Raw genomic sequence first — 12262 nt, forward strand, 5'->3', positions numbered from 1 at the left:
TTTCACGGTGTCTGTTTATTGTGAAATTCCTCTGAATTTTTGACAATGAAAAATTCAGAACAAAAAAAGAAGAGTTGGGAGCGGCTGAAAGAAGGCTGAAGCTGGAGATTCAGCAGGCTGCCTGCTCCTCTTCTGGGTCTGAAGAGGAGGGTCCAGGGTTGGCTGATGGGGGTACATCCCGTATCCCCCATGATGACCCTCATGTACCTCAGCAGACTCGCACATGTATGACCCATCGAATGGCAGGCAGAACCCGACTTTAGAAGATCCAATAAAAGGCCTAATATACAATACTATATACAAAGTGTTCTTTCCCAGGCGTCGTGCTCATGACTCGATTTTAGTTTTCTTATCCATTCTAATTATCGTCTGGCTGCTCTACATTTACATTTCCTTGCCTGGCAGGCGTTTTTATTACAGCAGAGGTTCACTGTGAGTAACGATTTAAGGGATGAACTTTGCGCGCTCACCTCTCTGCTGTTTCATTGCAGGAGTGTCGACTTTGCTGCGGCTCAGGCTTGCCGTGTGGAGCTGCTCATCTCTGCTGCGTGAAGATGCAAAGGACACCAAAGAGGGAAATGCCACCAGGACGATGGGTTGGTACTTTAGTGCAGGCGGGACGCTTCTCTGCTCTCGTGTGGCTTTCACTTTTGTTTCCTATGAATTCCTTCTGCATGCTTTGAAATCATTTCAGATATATATATATATATATATATATATTTTTTTTAGTTTCCAGCACCTCCTGACCTGACAATACAAAAAAAACCTCCACATATGACAGGGCATTCACCTTGTCTCATGTCTACTTATACGAGATACTGAGCTCTTGTTGTTGGCCTTGTAGACCCCAATAAAACCTCATTTGAGGAACATATTGTGTCCAGGAAGTGACATCCCTATAATAAAGAAAAGCGCAACAAGGGTCTTCAGAAAAAGGACTTGAAGTTGTGCAGGCCACATCAAGTGACCCCAAATGGGGTATGAGGGGTCCAAGTTATTCCTTTTCACAAACCTTTGAATCCATGGGGATCAGTAATGGAGGCACAGGGAGTTTCATGTTGTGCTCCTGTGAGACTGACAGTCACCAATATGATCCCATTTTTGAGATCTGATTCTTTACTGGTGGTCCTGGCCCCTCTAAGTGCCACTCCCAGAAATAGCAAATGTGAAACCTAAGCATGTGGGGTATTGTTTTAGACCAGGGGGTCCCAAACTCGGTCCTGAGGACCCCCTGTGGCTGCAGGTTTTTATTCCTGCCAAATTCACAATTGGTGATGATAACTGATCTCATTTGTTTAGATGGTTCTTTTTATTCCTTCTCTTCTTCTACCTTTATTAAAGGACAGCACTGTGATTTTTATATTTGTAGGACATTTAGAAATGTTTCTGCTTTTTACTTTAAACACTTTCCTCTCTTTTGTTGTTGTCCTATTGTTTTGTTATTCATTGTATCCTAATAATGATCATTAAAACAAACACATCTGACAGCCAGGTAGAGGACACAGATTGATGAAAGGCTGCGTCACATCCACGAATTAGTAGATGAATGAATTAAACAATCAGGACGTCTGGAAAAACAGAATGAAAATCGGGCTGAAAATGTTTAACCCTTAAACTGCCACCTCACTAATTGCTGTACCAGACTGCCACATGGGGGCACTCACAGATTACCAAGTGGAGTTTGGCACACCTGGTGCCACCACAGACGTCCTGCAGGCCTGAGGTCCTGACTTTGACTTCACCATTCCATTCTACTTATTCATTTTTCTAGCTTTTCTTCTCCTACTCATTCTGCAACAATGTATTTTCTTGCTTTTTTTAAAGCTGCTGTTTTGAATTTTGTCAAATCGTCTTAATGTTTTATGTGTTGCAGTGTAAAAGAAAATTGAATTTTAAAGACTGTGGGGAGAAAGAACCCAAAGTGCTCAAACAGAAGGTGGGAGGGGAAGAAGATCAGCAGAGCGGTGCTGCAGAGGAGGATCTGAAGTTTGATGTGGCGGCTCCAGAGGATAAGAAGGAGACGTCAGCTGTGAAAAAGACTAAAAAAAGAAAAAGGAACAGGAGGAGGAGGAAAAGACGGAATGTTGGAGAGCAGGTGTGTGGTGGGAAAAGAAAAAGACGGCAGGAGAGTCAAACAAATCGCACATAAGTTAGAGTCTGAACAACCTGTGTAAAGTTATGGTAGTTGTAAAAATGATTTAATTCAGTTTTACTCTCTCAGTCACATTCACGCTGCCTCCAATATGACGCTGTTAGTGTTCAAATAATGACTTGGTATAACGACTCAAGTGTGCTTTTATTGTATTCAGTTTTATTCTTGAATACAAGCTCGCTTGTTCCGTTGATTTGTAAGAGACTCAGATCTAATGTGCGTTTTTATCATGTAATATTAACAGCCCACCACTCAGAGTGCTAAACACAGGGAGGACCCGGGATTGAACCAGCAACGTCAGCTCTTAGCCCTGAACTGAGAGGCTGATATGAGCGACCAGCCGCGTTTCCACTGTGAACGACACAAACACACACGCGCCTGCTAACGTCTGTACTTTGTAACTATTGATGTTTGGGCTTCACCTTTCACACATTGACAGCAACATGTCAATATAGCAGTTTCTTTTTCTTCAGTTTATTCTTGGATACACACACGCTTGTTTTGTTATGCCCTTTGTGAAAGTGTTTATTTGATATTTGCACTTCAGTCTTCACACGTTACACGCTTCACGTCAGCATTTTGTCATTATTACTATGACATGAAAAACTTTCTGGTTTAGTTTTGTCTTCAACATTTCTTTCCTCACATTTCCTGTCATCTTACGTTTACACAGATTGTTGTAGACACACAACACACTTGAAATGTTTGGCTTTCAAATAACGAGATATTATTTTCCTGTACAATTCCAGACACCTCACTTCCAGATAAACAGACTTCAGCTCTGAGAATTGTGCGTCTGACTTCAGTGGCCTCGGTGGGTGATGACATAGCAGGCTGCCTGCCTGCGACCGATTGACACAATTAACACAGTGATGAGGAGCTGCGAGTAAAATTAAGGTGGGCCGGCATTACGAGTATTGTCACAGGCTTCAGGGATTGTAGCATTAAACAATCTGGGAAAAAAACTCCACTGCCATCTCTCCTAACACCTCCATGCTTCCACGGGTATGTCACCTGGTCCAACAGCCTTTCCATTCTTCATCGTCTTCACCGCTGATCTTAGTTGCTCCCTGCTTCACTTGCACTTCCTGATTCACAATGTCCACATCAGCCAACCTTGTCTCCTATCTGCTCAGCACACTCTCCTAGCTTGTGAGTACGTTTCCATCTTTATCCTTTATCACCCTAACCTGCTGCTCCTCTTTCCCAGCTCTACCCCTCTGTGTAGCCCGCCGGTCCTTTTCTCCCTCCTTAGTGCCCAGCCTCTCGTACAACTCATCATACTCCTTTTCTTTAGCCTTCTCCTCCTCTCTCTTCACCTTGCGCCTTATCTCCTTGTACTCTTCTTTATTGTCTGCATCTCTCTGATTATCCCACTTCTTCTTCAACATCCTCTTCCTCTGTATACTCTCCTGTATTTCCCCATTCCACCACCAGGTTTCCTTGTCCTCCTTCCTCTTTCTAGATGTCACCAAGCACTCTTGCTGTCACCCTTACTATATCTGCTGCAGTTGACCAGCTGTCTGGTGACTCTTCACTGCCACCCAGTGCCAGTCTCACCTCCTCCCTGAACTCAACCTTGCAGTCTTCCTTTTTCAACTTCCTCCATTTAATCCTTGGCTCTGCCCTCACTCTCTTCCTCTTCTTGATCTCCAATGTCATCCTACAGACCACCATCCTAGGCTGTCTAACTACACTTTCCTCTGCCACCACTTTGCAGTCTTCAATCTCCTTCAGATCAACTCTTCTGCATAGGATGGCATCTACCTGTGCATCTTCTTATACGTCACCCTGTTCTCCTCCCTCTTCTGAAAATACGTATTCACCACAGCCAAGCCCATCCTTTTCACAAAATCTTTTGAAGCTCAACTTATTAATTTTTCTAATCTTTCTTCTCCTGCTCTTTCTGCAGGGTCCAGAGAATAAAGAGGAAAAGTCTGGTGTAAAAAAGACAAAAAAAAGAAAAAGGAACAGGAGGAGGAGGAAAAGACGGAATGTTGGAGAGCAGGTGTGTGGTGTTACAGTCGAGGGGTGTTAAAAGAAAAAGATGGATGACAGCAGGAGAGTCAAACGAATCGCACATAAGTTAGAGTTGAACAACCTGTGTAAAGTTATGGTACTTGTAAGTTATTTAATTCAGTTTTACTCTCTCAGTCACATTCACGCTGCCTCCAATATGACGCTGTTAGTGTTCAAATAATGACTTGGTATAACGACTCAAGCGTGCTTTTATTGTATTCAGTTTTATTCTTGAATAAAAGCTCGCTTGTTCCGTTGATTTGTAAGAGACTCAGATCTAATGTGCGTTTTTATCATGTAATATTAACAGCCCGCCACTCAGAGTGCTAAACACAGGGAGGACCCGGGATTGAACCAGCAACGTCGGCTCTTAGCCCTGAACTGAGAGGCTGATATGAGCGACCAGCCGTGTTTCCACTGTGAACGACACAAACACACACGCCTGCTAACATCTTTACTTCGTAACTATTGATGTTTGGGCTTCACCTTTCACACATTGACAGCAACATGTCAATATAACAGTTTCTTTTCCTTCGGTTTATTCTTGAATACAGTAGACCCCCATGAAGTCACAGTTCAGGGTTCTCAGATTCAGTCGTTCTTGGATTTCTCTTTAGAACCTAACTATTAATTGTTAGCGGAAAGCGCAAATATCCACCACAATTTTTTATGTCTTTTTTCGTGGCAGTACTGTGCTGTAGAGAGAACAGCAGCTTGGGATAGTAAAAGTAGGCAATAGAATTTGAAACTGCAACTCCCAGCAGTCCCTGCAGTGGATCTGATTGGCCTTCTGCTGAGAACAGGAAGCAACCGCTGAGGTAAACACAGTTTGGGATGGTGAAAGTAGCCAATCCGAGAGCGTTATTCAATTCTCCTTACTGCTGATTGACTGCTGCCCTGTGATGCGTCTCCAGCCGAGTGTTCTCATGTTTTCCATTTTGTTATTGTTTTGTTCTTCTTTAACACACAAGATGTCGATGAATCACCCTGCACCTTCTAAGGAACTGAGCCTAAGCGCTAGAAGAAGTTTAAAACATCATCCATGAGAAAGCACGGAAATTGTATCAGCAGTTCACTACAGGAGACAATGTAGCAACTTCTCATCACAATGTTCCTGAAACCTATAAAGAAAAGTCAGCACGAAACCCCACCAGAAGAAGACCCGTCCAAAGATACAACTCCTGAAGCACCTGAAGCAGAGGTGCCACCTGAGGAGTTTTAAATCCTCTGCATTGTACTGCACAGCAATTTCATCATCATCATCATCATCAATACCATGTTTCCCCAAAAGTAAGACCTAGCAGTAATTTCTGATGTACCACTAATATAAGCCCTACCCTGAAAATAAGGCCTACTGCTAATCTGCCATTTTTGCATCTGTCCCGAGAGCTGCTGTATTTAGCCAAGAAGCTGCCCTGATAACAATGTAAGGCGCTTTTACAAGTACAGTAGAACCTCGGTTCACGAACATCTCGGAACACGTACAAATCGGTTTACGACCAAAAAGTTTACCAAACTTTTGCATCTGTTCATGACCACACACTCAGTATACGAAAAAGGCAGTTTCCATGTTGGTTTGTGCGCATCAGTGATTTCCGCATGTGTTCAGTCTGTTCCTGTGCATTCCTTGTGCAGCGAGTGAGAGAGAGAGCGACACACACACGCATGGGCGAGAGAGAGAGAGCGACACACAGGTGTGTGAGAGAGAGAGCGACACACACACGCATGGGCGAGAGAGAGAGAGCGACACACAGGTGTGTGAGAGAGAGAGCGACACACACACGCATGGGCGAGAGAGAGCCGGAGAGAGATGGCTGGACGCCTACGGCCGGCAGAGAAGGCAGTTAATGCACTGGGCTTGTTTTTGTTTTCCCTTCTGTTTCCAGCGATCGGTTCGTAGCGTGCATTGTTGCAATGTTACTTTTCTTGGTGGTTTATTAAATTACGGATTTTCAAATGTTCATTTTTTTCCTTGTGCTTAAAACTTATTAAAAGAAAGGTGTTTATAGCGAGCGGTTCGTAGTGCTATAGCACAAACTCTTGCAGTGTTAGTTTTCTCTGTTATTTAATGTTTTTACATTTAGTTTACTATTGCACTGTGCATTCTGTGGTATAATTAACTATATTTGTGCTTAAAAGTCTTAAAAAAAGTATTTAGATACACTTCACACGGCCTGGAACGGATTAATTGTATTTAAAGAGAGAAGAATAGATCAGATGGTTCCTGCAGGAATGACAGCCTATCTCCAGACACTTGACATTGCAATAAACAAGCCGTTCAAGGACCATTTGTGAATAGAAGTCAATGATTACATTGAAACCAGAATGGATAGAAATCAGCGGAGGAACTTTGTGAAGCCTAAGCTGCAATAGGTGGTGACTTGGTGAAGAATTCAAGGGATAAAATCACTGAAAGCTGTGTTGCCAATGCACTACGAGCAGGTTACCTGGACAAGAAGTGTTCATTTAAGGAGAGCAGTATTGCTGCACATGAGAGGTTGGGGCCATTCATTCTAAAGGAGTCAAAAGAAATCCAAGAAGGAATCGCAGGTTCAGATAGAGAGAGTTATGATGATTTTCTAGAAGAAGATGACGATTGTATTTGAATAAATGTAGAAGCAGTTAACAGACTGTAGTTTGTATAACATGAATACATGTTGATTGGTAAACCAGAGTTAACATAGGAGGGGGTGCCCAAGGGAGTCTGTGATACCGGCTGCGCTGGTGGGGGCTTTTGGGGTGCACGTTTTTCCTGCTGCGGTGTGTGAGTGTGGAAACCTCGTTTTTTCTTTCTTCTCGTTCTTTGTGGTCGGCGTGTGGCTGTGGGCTTTTGTTTCCTGCTGGGGAGGGGTGCTGCATTTCATCTGTTTCTCATTTGGGAAGGGGTGAGGTGCGGCATTTTTCGGGGTTCACAGCCAAGCGCTGGCCGCAGGGATCAAGAGCGGCAGCTGACGGGGTTGAAACTTGGGGCACTACCTCGGAGTAAGATGTTCTGTGCTTGTCTGCCGTGGCGGGGAGGTGTGTGCTCCAGGGGCTTCGTCCAGCGCAGCGCTATTGCAGATTCTTTTGGGTAGAACAGGAATACCGTACATGTTGATTTGATTGTTGAACAGGCGTTAACGTACCAGTAGTTTGTAACGTGTAATTATTGAACAGGAATACATGTACCTTACTTTTTTGAACTTCAATAAAAATAAGACCTACCCGAAAATAAGCCCTAGTGCATTTTTTGGACCTAAAATTAATTTAAGACACTGTCTTATTTTTGGGGAAACACGCTATCATTCATAATTGGTGAGTACCCATACATTTTACTGTATTTTAATTAAATGAAATTATTATGTACTTACTCTGCTTATAACGACAGCGCATACCAAAGAAAACGCACTTGCATGAATTACAGAACGTATAACGATAACCTCGGTATTTTACATTCTAGCACCGCGAGAGACATAGCAGTACAGTACTGTACAGTAGACGGGTTTACCTTTACATTCTGTTTTTAGGTAATGTATTGATGTATTAAGCTCAGTTTGCAACGAAATTAAAGAGCTTTGGGGGCATACTGTATTTAGAGTTTAAACTAAGAGGCTTTTATTAACCACATCCAAAAGTCGCGGTTTTTCACAATTCATGGGGACGTAAGCCCTGCGAATGTTGGGGAGTTACTGTACACACACGCTTGTTTTGTTATGCCCTTTGTGAAAGTGTTTATTTGATATTTGCACTTCAGTCTTCACACGTTACACGCTTCACGTCAGCATTTTGTCATTATTACTATGACATGAAAAACTTTCTGGTTTAGTTTTGTCTTCAACATTTCTTTCCTCACATTTCCTGTCATCTTACGTTTACACAGATTGTTGTAGACACACAACACACTTGAAATGTTTGGCTTTCAAATAACGAGATATTATTTTCCTGTACAATTCCAGACACCTCACTTCCAGATAAACAGACTTCAGCTCTGAGAATTGTGCGTCTGACTTCAGTGGCCTCGGTGGGTGATGACATAGCAGGCTGCCTGCCTGCGACCGATTGACACAATTAACGCAGTGATGAGGAGCTGCGAGTAAATTAAGGTGGGCTGGCATTACGAGTATTGTCACAGGCTTCAGGGATTGTAGCATTAAACAATCTGGGAAAAAAACTCCACTGCCATCTCTCCTAACACCTCCATGCTTCCACGGGTATGTCACCTGGTCCAACAGCCTTTCCATTCTTCATCGTCTTCACCGCTGATCTTAGTTGCTCCCTGCTTCACTTGCACTTCCTGATTCACAATGTCCACATCAGCCAACCTTGTCTCCCATCAGCTTGGCACACTCTCCTCGCTTGTAAGTACGTTTCCATCTTTATCCTTTATCACCGTGACCTTCTGCACATCTTTCCCAGCTCTGCCCCTCTGTGTAGCCCGCCGGTCCTTTTCTCCCTCCTTAGTGCCCAGCCTCTCGTACAACTCATCATACTCCTTTTCTTTAGCCTTCTCCGCCTCTCTCTTCACCTTGCGCCTTATCTCCTTGTACTCTTCTTTATTGTCTGCATCTCTCTGATTATCCCACTTCTTCTTCAACATCCTCTTCCTCTGTATACTCTCCTGTATTTCCCCATTCCACCACCAGGTTTCCTTGACCTCCTTCATCTTTCTAGATGTCACACCAAGCACTCTTGCTGTCACCCTTACTATATCTGCTGCAGTTGACCAGCTGTCTGGAGACTCTTCACTGCCATCCAGTGCCAGTCTCACCTCCTCCCTGAACTCAACCTTGCAGTCTTCCTTTTTCAACTTCCACCATTTGATCCTTGGCTCTGCCCTCACTCTCTTCCACTTCTTGATCTCCAATGTCATCCTACAGACCACCATCCTAGGCTGTCTAACTACACTTTCCTCTGCCACCACTTTGCAGTCTTCAATCTCCTTCAGATCAACTCTTCTGCATAGGATGGCATCTACCTGTGCATCTTCTTATACGTCACCCTGTTCTCCTCCCTCTTCTGAAAATACGTATTCACCACAGCCAAGCCCATCCTTTTCAAAAAATCTTTTGAAGCTCAGCATATTAATTTTTCTAATTGTTCTTCTCCTACTTTTTCTGCAGGGTCCAGAGAATAAAGAGGAGAAGTCTGGTGTAGAAAAGACAAAAAAAAGAAAAAGGAACAGGAGGAGGAGGAAAAGACGGAATGTTGGAGAGCAGGAGCATGGTGTCTCAGTGCAGGGAAGGGATAAGAAAAGAGATGGATGACAGCAGGCGAGTCCAAGGGCCAAAGAGGTCAGGAGGTCTTTGGATTCTCATAGGTAGTGGATAAGCATTTCAGTTTTCTGTTCTAATTTTTGGTTAACTACAATTACATATTTATTTAATGAATGTAATGCAACTTCTCAGTATAAATCAAAATCCTTACTACTATGTAGGGCCGACAGATGACACTCTAGAAATCACAAATCTGTCATTTGTGTGGATAATCCAGAGCAGCGTAGAGCACAAGACACAACAATCAGGTGGCAATGAAGGCTTTGAATTTGCTGGCAGTAATGAACATTTTTTCCATTTCAGCAATGCTTGTCTTCCACCTCACCATCCCGTCCGCATTTCTCTTTGCACAAGTAGAACTGGTGATGGAAATACAAGGGGGTCACAGGTTGAAGTGACGACAGATACAGAATATTACGCCTTGGAGTGGGCTTGTCTTGTAACTTTACATGAAATCTGAAACTCTCCATTTTGGTGCCCCACTGGACGCCCAGGGCCCGTTCTTTTGATAGCAGACTGCAGCTCAAGTCTAAATCCTTTTCTTTAAGATCTCTGTCTTCTTCAGGGATAGACAATAAAACTTCTCTGCTGTTACTCAGCCTCTTGCTCAGGTGGTATCCTCCTCTGAGACATAGAGCTTGGAGATCTTTTGCCAGCTTTATTGCTTGCTGTTCTGTTGCCACTGACTTTAAACAGTCACCTACATAGAAGTTATGGAGCACAGCTTCCTTAGGAAATGTTTCTCTAGCATCTTGGGCTGTTCTACACAAAGCATAAGAAACACAAGTGGGTGAAGAAAAGATGTTCTGCCATTTAAAATTCTTCCAAGTGTTTACTTAGATTACCTTCAGGCCACCACAGAAAGTGAAGATGATCAGTGACTTTATCTGGGACTTTATCTTGGTAGATCATTGATTTAATCCATGCATCCATAATCCAACCTGCTATATCCTAACTACAGGGTCACGGGGGTCTGCTAGAGCCAATCCCAGCCAACACAGGGCGCAAGGCAGGAAACAAACCCCGGGCAGGGCACCAGCCTACCGCAGATCATTGATTTAATGTCCGCCATTTATGCCACTGGCTCCTCTCTGAATCTTGTGAAGACACCAATGAGTGTGTTAGTTAGGCCGGGACCTTTCAGTCGTCGTTCATTGAGTGAAGTCACCTGGTAGGTGGCTGTGCTATCAAAAACCACTCCAGCCTGATTTTTCTTTGGATGATACACACCGTGATGTGGAATGAACCGCACTCTCCATTCATTATAATTCAGGATTTCTTTGTTTAGCTCGACAGCGTAAACCTTCTCTTTAATGTCTCTCATGAAAGCTTTATAGTCTTTGTGGAAACTTTGTGGAGTCCAGTAACGCACTCTTCTGCAATACAGCGACCGTCATTTTAAGTGTTTCATCTTTTAAAGGCAGATTTACTGTACACAATAGTGGGCACCAACCAGCCTCGCAGACTCTGAGGCTCTGCACATGAACTTGATGTCCTCCTGCGACACATCTCAGCAATGCTCTGGAAAGTCTGAATTGTACTGTCGGTATAACATCTCTTCTATTTCTATTATTGACACACGATCGACTGAACGTTTAAATGGCTTACTAGTGTGTGTGGTGAGGTCATCAGTTTCCTTGTATGGCCTGTCGACCATCCATCCAAGTGCAGTCTTCACAAGGTGAGGTCCCTCTGCTCTGCTAGGTATGATTTACACGGCTCCAAGATTGTTTGGGTTGTCGGTTCCTATTATACGACCAACTTCTGAGTCTATAAAAGGAAGGCGTACCTCCTTAAGACATGTCCACTTCACAACGTCGTCCTGCCGTTTAATATTCTCTCTGTCAAAGTCAAAGTGAACTTTATTGTCATCTCAGCCATATACAAGTATACAGATAGACGAAATTGTGAAGCTCCGGGTCCACAGTGTAACAACATGAAGTGCAAATAATAAATTAAAAATAGAATTAAAATTTATATTTAAAATTAAAACACAAACAAGACAAGACAAAGAAGTAGCAGCAATATTGACGTGTAGTTAGCAATATGAACATTGATACAATGTAAGGTATTTGCAATCTAGATACATACATATAGTCCATAGATATGTAATATAATAAATAAATAATAAATAATAGATATAGATGATATGGATATTATCAGTGTATGCTAATAGTTGTTTAAGACTTGTAAACAATGACAGGTCAGAATGTTTCACAGCAGAAGGATATCAAGAGTGTCGTAATCCTTCAAGGTCGCTATGAGATCTTCAGTTCTTTCCTACCTGCACACTCGTCTTCACAGGACAGCGGCTCACGTGTATAAAAGTTCTGTTTTTCGAGGTGGTTGAGACCGTGTAGAAGATCCCGGGGGCAGCCTGGTGTTAAGGAGTCTGACAGCTTGGGGGTAAAAACTCGCCTGCAGCCTGGCAGATCTGGCTCTGATGCTGAGGTATCTTCTGTTGGATAGCAGAAGTGAGAAAAGTCCATGTGAGGGGTGTAAGGGGGTCCCACACAATGCCTCAGACCTTGCAGACACTGCATTTGTAAAATATGTCCTGTAGTGAAGGGAGAGGCACCCCAATAATGTTCTCTGCTGTCTTCACTGTCCTTTGCAGGCGCTTGCGGTCAGATATGTTTCAGTTGCCGTACCAGACCGTGATGCAGCTGGTCAGGACACTTTCAATGGTGCCTCTGTAGAAGATGGTGAGGATGGAAGGGGGAAGACTTGCTCGCTTCAGCCGCATCAGGAAGTGTAGTCTCTGCTGGGCTTTCTTGATGAGTGATGAGGATATGCGTCCACCTAAGTTCCTCAGTTATTTGCACACCGAGGAACTTGG

At 43.4% G+C, this 12262-nt stretch overlaps 1 long non-coding RNA gene across 1 annotated transcript in view; it reads left to right on the forward strand.

Annotated features, from left to right (window-relative positions):
• Positions 1-501: 501 nt before the first annotated feature.
• Positions 502-12262, forward strand: part of LOC120539732 — a 36907-nt gene continuing 25146 nt past the window's right edge. The window contains exons 1-6 of the long non-coding RNA XR_005635654.1: positions 502-596; positions 1874-2095; positions 2902-3049; positions 4065-4160; positions 8107-8253; positions 9271-9467. This is a non-coding gene — a long non-coding RNA (uncharacterized LOC120539732). The remainder of the gene's footprint in view (positions 597-1873; positions 2096-2901; positions 3050-4064; positions 4161-8106; positions 8254-9270; positions 9468-12262) is intronic.

Source organism: Polypterus senegalus, chromosome 11 (assembly GCF_016835505.1).
Source record: "Polypterus senegalus isolate Bchr_013 chromosome 11, ASM1683550v1, whole genome shotgun sequence".
Lineage (NCBI taxonomy): Eukaryota > Metazoa > Chordata > Cladistia > Polypteriformes > Polypteridae > Polypterus > Polypterus senegalus.